The sequence below is a fragment of the Pinus tabuliformis genome, chromosome 6 (assembly GCF_031772625.1).
Source record: "Pinus tabuliformis cultivar Carrire ecotype Pingquan chromosome 6, CPIR1, whole genome shotgun sequence".
Classification (NCBI taxonomy): domain Eukaryota; kingdom Viridiplantae; phylum Streptophyta; class Pinopsida; order Pinales; family Pinaceae; genus Pinus; species Pinus tabuliformis.
Window position 1 is genome coordinate 1,138,328,785 of NC_142292.1, and position 12,194 is coordinate 1,138,340,978.

Below are 12,194 nucleotides of genomic sequence, written 5' to 3' on the forward strand. Positions count from 1 at the left end.
ACAGCAGCAAGAGCAGATTGTTCCTCAACAAACGGAGCTACCAGCAGCTCCAGTAATGCAAACTCCACCTCCACAGACTGAGCCATTGACTGCTCCAAGTTTGCAGACCCCAGCACATGAAGAAAGGGGTATGAAAAGAGATAGAGAAGAGTCCACTCCAATTAGTGGATCCTCCCAACAACCAGGAGCCAAAAGGCAAAGGCTAGACTCCCCAGAGGTAGAAGACATCACTGAAGAATTCCTTGACAGCTCAAGGAAAAATGGGGAGGGCAGCCAGCACACAGGGACAAGCTCCTTTCAGCAGGAGCAAGGATTGCAACTTGGTTTGGAGGTGTCTTCCTCCTCCCAGCAGAGCAAGAAGCCCAAGAGCACTAAGGCTTCTTTCAAACAAATAAAAGCTCAGAATGATCTGCTGAGGGCTGAGGTCTACAAGCAATTTATAGATGCAACACCAGCCCAGCAAGAAAGGATAATGTATGTGTATGACATTAAAGAGGAAAAAATAATCCTCAGTCACTTTAAGCCTACAATACCGCAGCCTAAGTCAGCTGCAGATTTTGTGAAGACAAGGGTGGAGGTCATGGCCAAAGACATCCATCCCATGGACCAAATAGAACTCCACAAGCAAGCTGGAGAAATGGTTTATGCAACCTTGGTGGAGAGGGCAACCATGGCCCATGAGCTAAAAGAATCCCTGAAAAACACCAACACACAGTTGGATTTTGAGAGAATGTCCTCCTTGGCCAAATACAATAGAATAAAGTCTCTTGAGGACATCATCATTGATCTAGGACATGATCCTAGTGATCCAAAGGGTGTGAAGGCCCTTATGAAGAAGAAAGATGATGACCTGAATGCATTAAAGAAGAGGTTGAAGCTGCAGCCCACAGAGCACCCTCAAACCGCAGAGCTTCAAAAGAAAAAATAGGTTGACAACCAATTAGACCTCATAATGCAGCTAGACCAGAGGATCATGGATTTGGAGAAAGAGCTGGAAGGAGCATTACAAGATAAACAGGGAGAATCCACTTCCCAAGCTCCTCCAACTACTTCAACAACAGCAACAACTTCAGGGGCAGCAGTGGCCCCCACAACAGAAGCAGCAGGAACAGCAGCAGCTCCAGATGCCAGTGCAAGTATAGAAGAATTGACTAAGGCCATCAAGGAAATGGAGCTCCAGGCCAATGAAATAAAGAAGTCCAAGGAAAAATTGGCAGAACTGGATGCCAAATATGACAAGTCAAAAGTAACTATAGCGGAGCAGGGCAGAGAAATAAAGGCCCTAAAAGACAAGATCAAGGCCTTAGAGAAGGAACTGAATCTAGAGACTGCCATGGCCGACATAAAGAGGATTCTATGGGCCAAAATTGGCCATTCCATCAATCAACAATGGAGGTCAATCAAAACAATACATGAACAGATGGACTTAATGGGCCAAGCACAAGCAGAAATCCATAAGGCCAAGACAACACTGGGAGACAAGCCAGAACAGGCCAACAGGATGATAGACTTCCTGAACAGGCAAGAAAAGGAGGAACTGGCAGCCATAGGCATTGCCAACATAACCGAGGCTGTCCTCACTGCTAAGAAGGTACTAACTCTCAGGAACTATGTACAAACTGTGGAGAGGAAGTGCTATGAGATACAAGCTGAGGTGGAGGAATATAAAGTCAAGATGGCAGTGTTGCAATCAAAGGGACTGCCCAGCCTCCTAAGTGGTGCAGGAAGACTGATCTCTCGAGATCAATTTGCCAACAGAATGGCAACCACTATTGAAAATTAGATTATTGCATCTAGCAGTACATCTGAGCAAACAGGGCCCCCCACAGGACAGAGCTTGTATGAAAAACTTGTAGGCATGTTCTTCATTGAAAATGAGGTAAATCATATGTTTGAAACTCCTCCTAACTTTTATAGGTATACAGAAGCCGATGAGACCTTGATAAAAATTCGGAGACATCAAATGCCTAAGGAGGATTGGTGGCAAGCGATGCTTCAGATTTTTCCACGGTAGCCTCTGTTCTTCGGCCACTGCCAGCTCCAGGTCACTACAAGACAAACAGCATGACAAAGTCAGAATAAAGGCAGCTGAAAGGATGACTCAGCATAAGGACAATGACAGCTAACCTAAAGGATAAGCAAATGCGCATATTTGGACAGCTTAGCCTCAGCCGACTTCGACACCCACCAAGTCATCAATTTCTGACTGTTTTTGACAGCTAAAGCAATAAAAAGTTACTACAGCTTTTACTTTCTCAGCTACCAAGCTCCAGGAGTTGGCATAACATTTATGAGCCATTAACTCCTTTTCTTGATATTTTTACATGTAAATTTTGTATAAATACTCCCCTTAGTAACGCATAAGGGGTTGGTGATTTTTTACTCCAAGGAGAATCTATTGTATACTTTCAGTTTTATCTAATACAGAGGGCTGGACCAGCTCAGTGATTTCCTGAAGTATTTGATGTATGGATGATGCTAGATGTGCTGATGCAGAATTCCTGTGATGTCTGATGAAACAACAAGTTTTCGTCAATCTCTGTTTCTTGTCTTCTTGTGTTTATCAAACCATACTTATGTTGTACTAAGCTAGCAGTGAAGAAAAAGAATAGTACAGGATTTGTTTTACTACACCTTGTGCTCAATTTTTACTGCTGTGAATGTTAGTTTTCAGAATTAACGATATACATGAATTCTTAGCTGCTCATGTGTCTATTAATTTTATATGTGTCAATGTTAACTAGAAATTCTTCATTGCTTCTAGATTGATATTCCTACCGTCTTTTCTTTAGCATTTTTCTGTGAGATTCTTAATTGCCTCACATAAACTGGATACACCCACTTAATAACTATTATGAACGTTTTTCCTCAGACACAAATCTGGCTCTACAGCATCACTAAGGTATCACACAGTATCAGACAAACCAAAGGACCACTGACCCCATGCCCAATGGACTAAGACATGCTAGTAAGTACCTATATATATTAAGTGGAATCATCACCAAACACATTTCAAAAACAAAACCTTGAACATCATAGCTAGCCTAAAATACTATCAAAACAGAGCTAAACTTTAAAGAGAGAGCCCTCTCTGATTACAGCTTGGCTAGAGGCTGCAATCCAAAGACTGGTTAGTGGTTACCCCGGTCGTATTCCCTTGGGAGTCATAGGGAACAACCTGGGTGTTAACACTAACCACCATCCTCGCCTGAAGAGCGATAATGATGCATGCGTAGAACATGCTTAGATATTCGGCGATCAACATCGAGCTCCATTTGATCGAGAACAATAAATACTAGATCAAAACGAGAAAGTAAAGAATGTGGCATATTCCTAGTTGGACAAATGAAATTATTAAGACCCTGTTAGAATGAAATGTATTCGGAAAACACAATCACCAGGGAATGCAAACAAATTATATACGATATCGATATCTCAACCAAACATATCAAGTGGAGAATGCTTTTCCATGTGCAAAAGAAGGGAACCTAGCTTGAAAATTAAATCCATTATGCAATTTCAGTAATGAAGGGTTAAGAATTCGGGAAAAACTTACTGTGCCATATATAGGATTTGCAGTAACAAACACACTACAACATGCATTAAGTGATGCGTGAATGTCATCTTTAGCAATTGTTATTATTTATTGCTCTATAACCTCGTGGATTGACACACGATCTTGATCACTCATATTATCAAATTCATCAATGCAAACAACACCATGGTCGGCCAAAACCATTACTCCAACTTCTAACTGGCGTTCACCTAAATTTCTTACAACCAGTTAGCCAAGGAATTCAAACAATTCCTTCGACAACATAATTTATTTCAATTTAAACCGCAAGAAGAATAATTTATTATCCATGATAACTTGTTGACAAAAAGTATTACCCATTTCTTGGTCGGAAGTGACAATTGTTGTCAAACCTACACTAGAGGATCCTCGACCTATGGTTGAAATTTCTAAAGAAGCAGAGAGTAGAGGCAAGCCTGCGACAACATTGATAGGTCTGAGACCATGTGAAATAAGTCAAATTGTTGACGAAGTGGTGGAGTCTCCATAGACCATAGCAACTCTCTCAATGAAGTGAACTGGGGACACAGGAGGGTGATTTGCAGCACATCACTTCAAGTCCTCCATTCTCTGTTACTTTGGGCCACTAAATTATGTAGTTTGAAATCTAAAAATCTAAATGACTCATTTTACATGCAAATCCTTAACCAGTTAATACACTCGTGAACACAATGATGTGTGTTGATGATGTTGATGCACCTCATGACATTTTTCGACCTTCTACAACAAAATTATTGATGGTGATGTGTTGGGGTAGGTTCGGTTCTGTTGATCCCTTTCTTTTTTTCAGGCCGAAAAAAGCTATATTTCATTTATATCAGTAATATAAACATTGACAAAATATCAACTCCTCATGACTTTGGAGAGAGGAAGCATATAAGATGTTTTACCCCAGGCACATGCCAAGAGTAATACACGAAAAAGTCCCACATATATTTGTCCAAAACCTCCCATTGAACAACATAGTCCAAAACCACCCAATAAACAACATCTTGACTATACTCCTAATTAAATCAGGAAAGCTATGGCGAAAAACACAGCCCACAGCAAAGCACAAAAACCCAAAAAAGAAAACAAGATCTGGCATACAGCGTCCATCGACTGAGGATTGAAGGCACAACCTGCGATCACTAGAAAAACATAATTAGCGAAAGGAAACCTTCATCAACCTGAAATATTGTCAGAGCTTTCATGAAACAAAACCAGAGAAAGAAAGAGAGGCTAGGACCGAAGCAAGGATTAGAAATCAGGAGGGAGAAAGTCCTGAATGGAGATAACGTTGCCCTCAAAGGAAACCTGCAAGAACCATAAACCTGGGGCCACCCGGAGACCATTTTTGGATAAGCCATCTGCAACATGATTAAGATCCCTCTTGATATGACAAATGGACGCCCCTTTTGATCTATTCCAGAAAAAATTAATCCTCTCAATCCATCCCAAGAGCTGCGGATTTCTAATAAAGTTCTTACCACAGAGACTATCTACCAAGACCTTTGAATCACCGAAGATGGAAACACCCTGAAGATTGAGAAAAAGGCAAAAATGCAGGAGACCAGCAAGGGCCATTGCTTCCGCCTTACTGTTTGAGCCACTGCCTCCATTCCAGAACAGCTGAAAATTACATGTTTCATTTACCACAATATGAACCCAGCAGCCACGTTGGCCCTCTTGCTCAGCCCCATCGAAGAAGGCTCTCGGCATGACAGATAGGTCCTACTGAATCCCACATTCTTTTTGGAGAGGCATCTTAGGAGGACTTTGCGGGATTGATTCAAAAATAGAAGAGATGGAGGAAAGAATTTCCATGTGATGGGGGATCTTACCATTGAAGATAACCTTATTACGCCACTTCCATATGCACCATACCGTAATGATGAATATTGATCTCCAAGTTTTCTTTTGAAGACAGCACCATAAGAATGCATCAATCGTCGAAGAATGAGATAGGAGCTGGACACCATGGGCATGCTCCAAAATCCGCCATAAAAGACGAGTCTTCTTGCAGGCAAAGAAAAGGTGGAAATTGGATTCTTCTTTAGCCCAACAGATTGTGAAAAGCCAGCCAAGAAAACAAAATCATCTTTAAGGGGCATCCTGTTTTCCATAGAATGGACGGAAAGGGCGGATTGAGCAGCGAAGGAGCTTTGCTTATCAAGTCTTTATAAACATCCTTAACTTGGACCTGATATAAAACCTTAGAACTTCTCCAGGTGAGACTATCATGTTCCTTTCAACGAAAGATTCCACAGTTCCTGAGTCGCAGTTTAATTTTGTCCCACAGAGAGGCAATGTTTGTTGGCATCTGCATAAGATCAGCTTCCTTCCATCGGGGAATGGGACCGTTCCATTCTGCAATAAGGTTTTCCTAGTAAAAAATACCAAATTTGTGGAAAAAGTTTAGTAGAGTCATTTGAATCTCATTTACATGAGGACCGCCTATAAAACAGTCTTTTCCAATGAGAATATTTTTGCCTGATTGAAAATGCCAGGATAAATTTTCCAGAAAAAACATGCCAATTTTCCGTAAGCTTTTCCATATTGGCGATCCTCTTGGAGAGCCCAGTTGCTTTCTTCTGAGCCAATGTGCCAGGCTCCTCCTTCTTAGGTATTTGCCTCGAATAATGTCACTCCATGGCCCATCCTCAAACACTCCTCTCCATAGCGTCCTGCACAGTAATGCCTTGCCGAAAGATTTCAAATCTAAAAGGCCCCAGCCTCTGAGTTCCTTTGGTTTGGATAAATTGGCTAAGGAAGATAGATGATATTTTTTTCCCGCTGCACGGTCTCCCCAAATAAAGCTCGTCGTGAGCTTATTCATTGTCGAAATAATGCTAGTAGGGAAGGCAAATAAATGTGCCCAATATACCATCATCTGATTTAGCACCGACTCGGTAAGGATCACTCTGCCTCCAAGAGAAAGATATCTGTACTGCCAGCCGGAAATTCTCTTACGGTATTTGTCTAAGATCCAACCCCAATCCTCCTTTTTGTACCCTGCGGCTTTTAGCTGAAAGCCCAAGTATTTCAGCCCACGCCCGATAGGATGGGCATTGATTCCAAACAACTCTGACAGCCAATCGATCATCTCCTGGCTCAAGCTGTTGTGAAAAAAGGCAGACTTTTCAGAATTGATTTTGAGGCCTGTTGCTTTTTGAAAATTATCCAAGATGACGAAGAAGCATGCCCAAGAAATTTTGCATAGCATTCCGAATAATATGATATCGTCAACAAACAGGTTGTGAGATATCGAGATTCCTCTGCAAACTTTAAGTGGAAAAGCTCTGGATTCTTCAACAGCTTTATTTATGTGGAGACTAAGAGTATTCATTGCCAAAATGAATAACAGAGGCGATAAGGGGCATCCTTGTCGGAGCCCTCTGGATGCAGAGAAGAAAGGGGAGGGGATTCCATTTATGATCACCGAGAAATTCACCATCTCGACACACGCCATTATCCAGTTTGTCATACCAGTATTTAGGCCGATTTTTACCAATAAGCATCTGAGGAATCCCCAATCTAGGCAATCGTATGCCTTTTGGAGATCAATCTTAAGGATGGCTGCATTCCTTTTCCTTTTCTGTATAGTAAATAGTCCTTCCTGGGTGCTTGCCACTGCATCCTGTATGTTCCTCCCTTTTAGAAATGCATGTTGTTCTGATGAGATATGCGTAGATAAGTAATCTTTTATCCTTTCTGCGATTATTTTCACAATAATTTTATAAGATATGTTGCATAAAGAGATCGGTCAGTAATCCATAAAAGACTCAGCTTCATCTTTCTTTGGGATGAGTGCGATATTGGTGGATTCAACTTTAGAGTTTATACTGCCCGCCATTCTTGAACCCTCTACCATTTTTAGCAAATCACTTTTGAACGGGTCAAAGAAATGGATATAGAACTCTATTGTCCAGCCGTCCGGCCCTGGACATTTATCAGCTTTAAATGATTTCATAATCCCAAGAAGCTCTTCCTCAGAGATTTTTTGGAAGACTTTTTCATTTGCTTCTTCATCAAACATCTTTGGGAAGATTTCGATACCCCACAAGATATCTTTAAAGTTGCATACTTCAGACCTTTGAAATTGCTTCCCAAAGAAACTTACTGCCTCATTTGTAATATCATTCTGAGAATAAATAAGCTGACCGTTGCCATTTCTTATCTTCCAAATGGTATTTTTTTCTCTCCTTGCATTTGCGAACTTATGAAAGAACTTTGTATTTCTATCCCCTTGTTTAATCCAGGTCGCTCTGCTTTTTAGCCGCCAGTAGGATTCCTCTTGTTCCATGATTTTGATTTTCTTTTTTTGCAGCTCCTTTATGAGGCATCTTGACTCCAATGACAGACTCTGAGAAGCAAAAGCCTTTGATGCCTTATCTAAAGCCTCTTGGATACTTCTTAATTCTTTTCTATTTGATTGCCTTTTCTCATATTGCCAATTTTTCACAATTCTCCTCAGATGGTCCATTTTGTCCTTAAAGGTCATCAGGAGCATGGAAGGACTTTTGTTTTTTGTGAGCTCAGACCATGATTTTTTAATGAGATCATTAAATTCTTAATCCTCCAGAAAAGAGCTATTGAACTTGAAAGAGTATCCCTTCCTGAAGTTACTTTCCTTCCAGCCTAGCTTAATTGGTCTATGATCTGAAATGACAATGTTTTATATTGAAGAAAACGGCATGCCCATACAATCAATCACACTAGCATGAATAAGGAACCTGTCCAATCTCTTTGCCACATATGCTTCACCATTTCTACCATTTTCCCAAGTCGGCCTCATTTGTGAAGGAATGACATCCACTAAATTTCTTTTAAGAAATTCATTTTTCAGTCTTTCGGCTATAGGATCCTTTTTCCTATTGCTTCCCCATATCTCGTCCATGCTTAAAGTAAGATTTAAATCACCTACAATCAATCAATTTTCCAAATCAAAAATTTATGAGTCCAAGATTTTCGCCCAGAAGATCATTCTGTCCCTGTAGGGTGCATACATATTGAGAATATTGATGGGAAATTTGTGTCCTCTCAGTTTTGCAGAAATTAAAATCCCTACCAGACAACTATAAGTTTTCACCTTGATCCAAGAGGGGTCCCAGAGGATTGCCAGTCCTCCCGAGAGGCCTTTCGCTTCAGTGGCCGAGATATGCCATGAAGGATACATCTTTCTAAAATAAGAAATGGCATCATAGGCATTACGCATTGTCTCCTATATTAGAATAAATTTAGGATTTTCAGAATGAAAAAAATAAAAATAAAATAAATAAAATAATAATAATAATAATAAAAATTCAGAGCCAAAAACTTGGGGTCTGCCCCCAATCCTCTAATATTCATGGAGATTGTAAAATTCATTTTGAAAAGGTCTCGGCCTTGCATGCTCTAAGAGGCATGTCTTCAGCCATGTCTACAATTGGGACATCAACCAGAGAGAGATTACGGATTCCCCTGCCCTCCCCTCTCCCCCTAAAATGCCTGCTTCCCCCTTTTGTTTTCCTTCTCACTGTTATATTTATGGCTGACTTCGGACTAATTTGAGGGGATGATTGGCCGAGGGGTTTGTGGATTGTAAGCTCTCTAAGTTGGAGAGATTTCTTGTTCAGCATGAAGTCCAAATCGATGCCTACCGAATTCGTAGGAGATGAGGAAAGCGAGTTAGCTGGAGTGGGCGAAATCATAATTTCTTTTCCTTTGTCTGCTGATATGCGTTTGTTGTTCCGAGCTTGAAAATAGGGTGATTGGAACCGGTTGTCAGGAGAAGATCCATAGAGAGGATGAGGAGATGGATTTGGGCAAGGGATCTCGTGGTCCAGAGGAGGTTCCAGAATATGGGGGATAATCTGATAATCATGGTCCGAAGCAGGCTCCAGAGGGGGCATAAACGGCGAAATGGGCTCTGGAATATGTGGGATAACCGGATAATCGTGGTCCGAAGCAGGCTCCAGAGGGGGCATGGACGGAGAAATGGGCTCCGACAATTGAGGGTTTACAAGCTGACCATGGTCCGAGACAGGTTCCGTAGATGGGGTCGACTCCCTCAATTGGGATGATGATCGGGGTTCCTTCTCTAAAGAATCCATTCGGTTATCAAAATCCATACGCGCCATATTCCTTTTAGGAAGCGGTATTTCAGAATCCCCTTCCGGGGATGAGCTTTTGACGATCTTCGCGGTGTATCTATAATGACCAAGTTGTCTGCGATTAATTGGAAGATGTCTTGGGCAATTCTTGATTAGATGCCTTGTGCGATGGCAGCCAGAGCACCTAAATGGAATTCCCCAAAAGTCGAGCCTTTCCCTGATTTTTAAGTCTCTCCATTGAATGTCTATGTGAGCTGGAAATCCCCCCCTGAAAGGTTTATCTATCAAAATCCAGGCTATCCTTTTGTCTTTTTCCCCTAAAACCCAAGAATCCACATAGACGCACCTTCTAATAGCATTGCCAATTTCCGCTAGCATTTCCTTTGACCACAGATCTAATGGTAAACCCGACAGCTTGACCCAAATTAAGTTATTAGATGTGGTGTTATTCAGTGGATTATATCCCATGTACCACCTGTGTAGGGCCAAAAAAATTCTTTTATAAACCCATTGATGATTTAGGATGATTTCCAGATCAGCAGAGTCTAGAAAGTGGAAACAGTACCATTCCTTTAAAAGCCTGGAGGTTATCGGCATATAACCAATTAATGGCTTCCATTGTTGTTCCAGCCATCGTCTCATTTTCGCATCTTCTAGTTCTGGGAAATTCCATCTCCCAACTAAAGCTTTAGATTGCAGGCTATCAATTCGATTTGATAGGTGGCTATTGTTGATGCTAATGTCAGAAGGAGGGGGAATGGTTTTAACAGGTTTGTTATTTCCTTTGAAACGAACTTCTTTCCCTGATTTATGTGTTACATCCGGTCCCAGATTTGGGTTAACACATTTTTCAATTGGCAGGCCTCTTCTTTCATTGTGTGGGACCGAAGGATGAATAAGCATCTCCTCCAGCGTGGAGTGCCACTCAGAATCCCCTCTGGCAGATTTTTGAGCCAATTCCGCCTAAATTGCTGCTTGAATCATTGCCTCAAGATCAGAGGTGTCAGACATTATTTAATTCTCCACCTACTTCTTGGATCAAGAGGATTACACCCAGACCTGCGCAGATATGATCCAGGATGGACTGACAGAGAGTATTGAATAATACCTAGAGACACAAACCCTTAAAATATTGAAATTAAGTTGTAGTACAGATCCGGAAAGCCTCGGGATTGAGTAGCCCTTATATAGGGATTTTGAGGACTTAATTGCTTATCCATCAGTCAGAGTTTCTATTACAGGAGAGGACAGAACTATGACCTGGATACTGACAGTCATAAAAAGAAAATGGAAAACAACGGCTAGATTTATTTCCCAAATTCAGATTTGGCTCTTCAGTAGATTCGAGACTCCAGGGAAAGTACAAAGTTTCCCACAAACCAAAATTCAAGACAGAACATGATTTTAAACTTTGTACTTATGAGAGCGGGAATCGGATCCCGAAAAAATAAATAAATAAATAAATTAAAAAAAATAAAAAAAATCGGCCCTGAAAACCTCTGAAGATTCAGGCAAAGGGAAAGAGGTCTGGTTGCAGAGGGAGGGCTTTCAGGAAGATTCCCCTGGGCATACAAAACAGCAGCACACTATTTGGCAAACACACCACCATTGGCAAATCCTAAATCGAAAGTCCGAGCATGGCTTGGAAATAACAAAGAAATTCTGAGGTTTTAGGAACGATGCCCATGACCGTCTCAAATCCATTGACATGGGGGGTGAAAATATGGTTGTTTGATTCCACTCGACTCCCTGTCCATTCTAAACAATCTCATACTACTCAAAAAACTAAATTACCAGATCCATAATTCTTAGTTCGAGAAAACGGCTACTGCTTTATAGTTCCTTTACATACCTCTTTTTGATAATTAGCAGAAAGATAGTGGATAGCAACAACTCACAGATTAAATATACTCACCTGAGGCCGCCAGCAAGCTGAGCAGAGAGTGTAGGTATGAGTCAACTTGAGCGATTCCAAAGAAACCGACGCCCGTCCCGTCCCTAAAGGAGATACAGCATAATAATCTTCCACCACTTCGCAGAAACAACTTCTCCAACGGAAGCTCTGCTTCATAAAACCGAATTCATGACATGCATGCATCGCCCTTTCTTATGCCTTTAATTATGGCATGTATGTATTTTTATTATGTGATTACTCCTTTGATTTTTGCCTCGTCTCATCGTTTATGTATGTATTTTGATGTACAAGTACTCGATTTTGTGATCCATTATATTCAACTACTTGGCTTTGGTATACGATTGATTATAGGTAGTTGAAGAATCGAAAGAATGATGTGTCATTTTGGTGTTTAGTCGGTTTGCTTTATTATGGTGTCCATTTTAAGGTGCTCTGCACATTGAGACCTAGTTTTGTAAATTTTCCAGCGGTTATACCTGTAATGAGCGCCACCGCGACAATTTTGCAAATGATATATTTTCCAAAAATGGAGTGAGCATGTATATATATATAGATGGATAATATTTTGAGTTTAAAAAATTAACAAATATATATATCATTAGTAATGTACAACATCAATTTTGATTTACTT

At 40.8% G+C, this 12,194-nt stretch overlaps 1 long non-coding RNA gene across 2 annotated transcripts in view; it reads right to left on the minus strand.

Annotated features, from left to right (window-relative positions):
- LOC149262879 (uncharacterized) overlaps positions 1-11,775 on the minus strand; it is a 74,646-nt gene extending 62,871 nt beyond the window's left edge. For both annotated transcript variants that reach the window (XR_016249590.1, XR_016249591.1), the window contains exon 1: positions 11,564-11,775. This is a non-coding gene — a long non-coding RNA (uncharacterized LOC149262879). The remainder of the gene's footprint in view (positions 1-11,563) is intronic.
- Between the last annotated feature and the right edge of the window lie 419 nt (positions 11,776-12,194).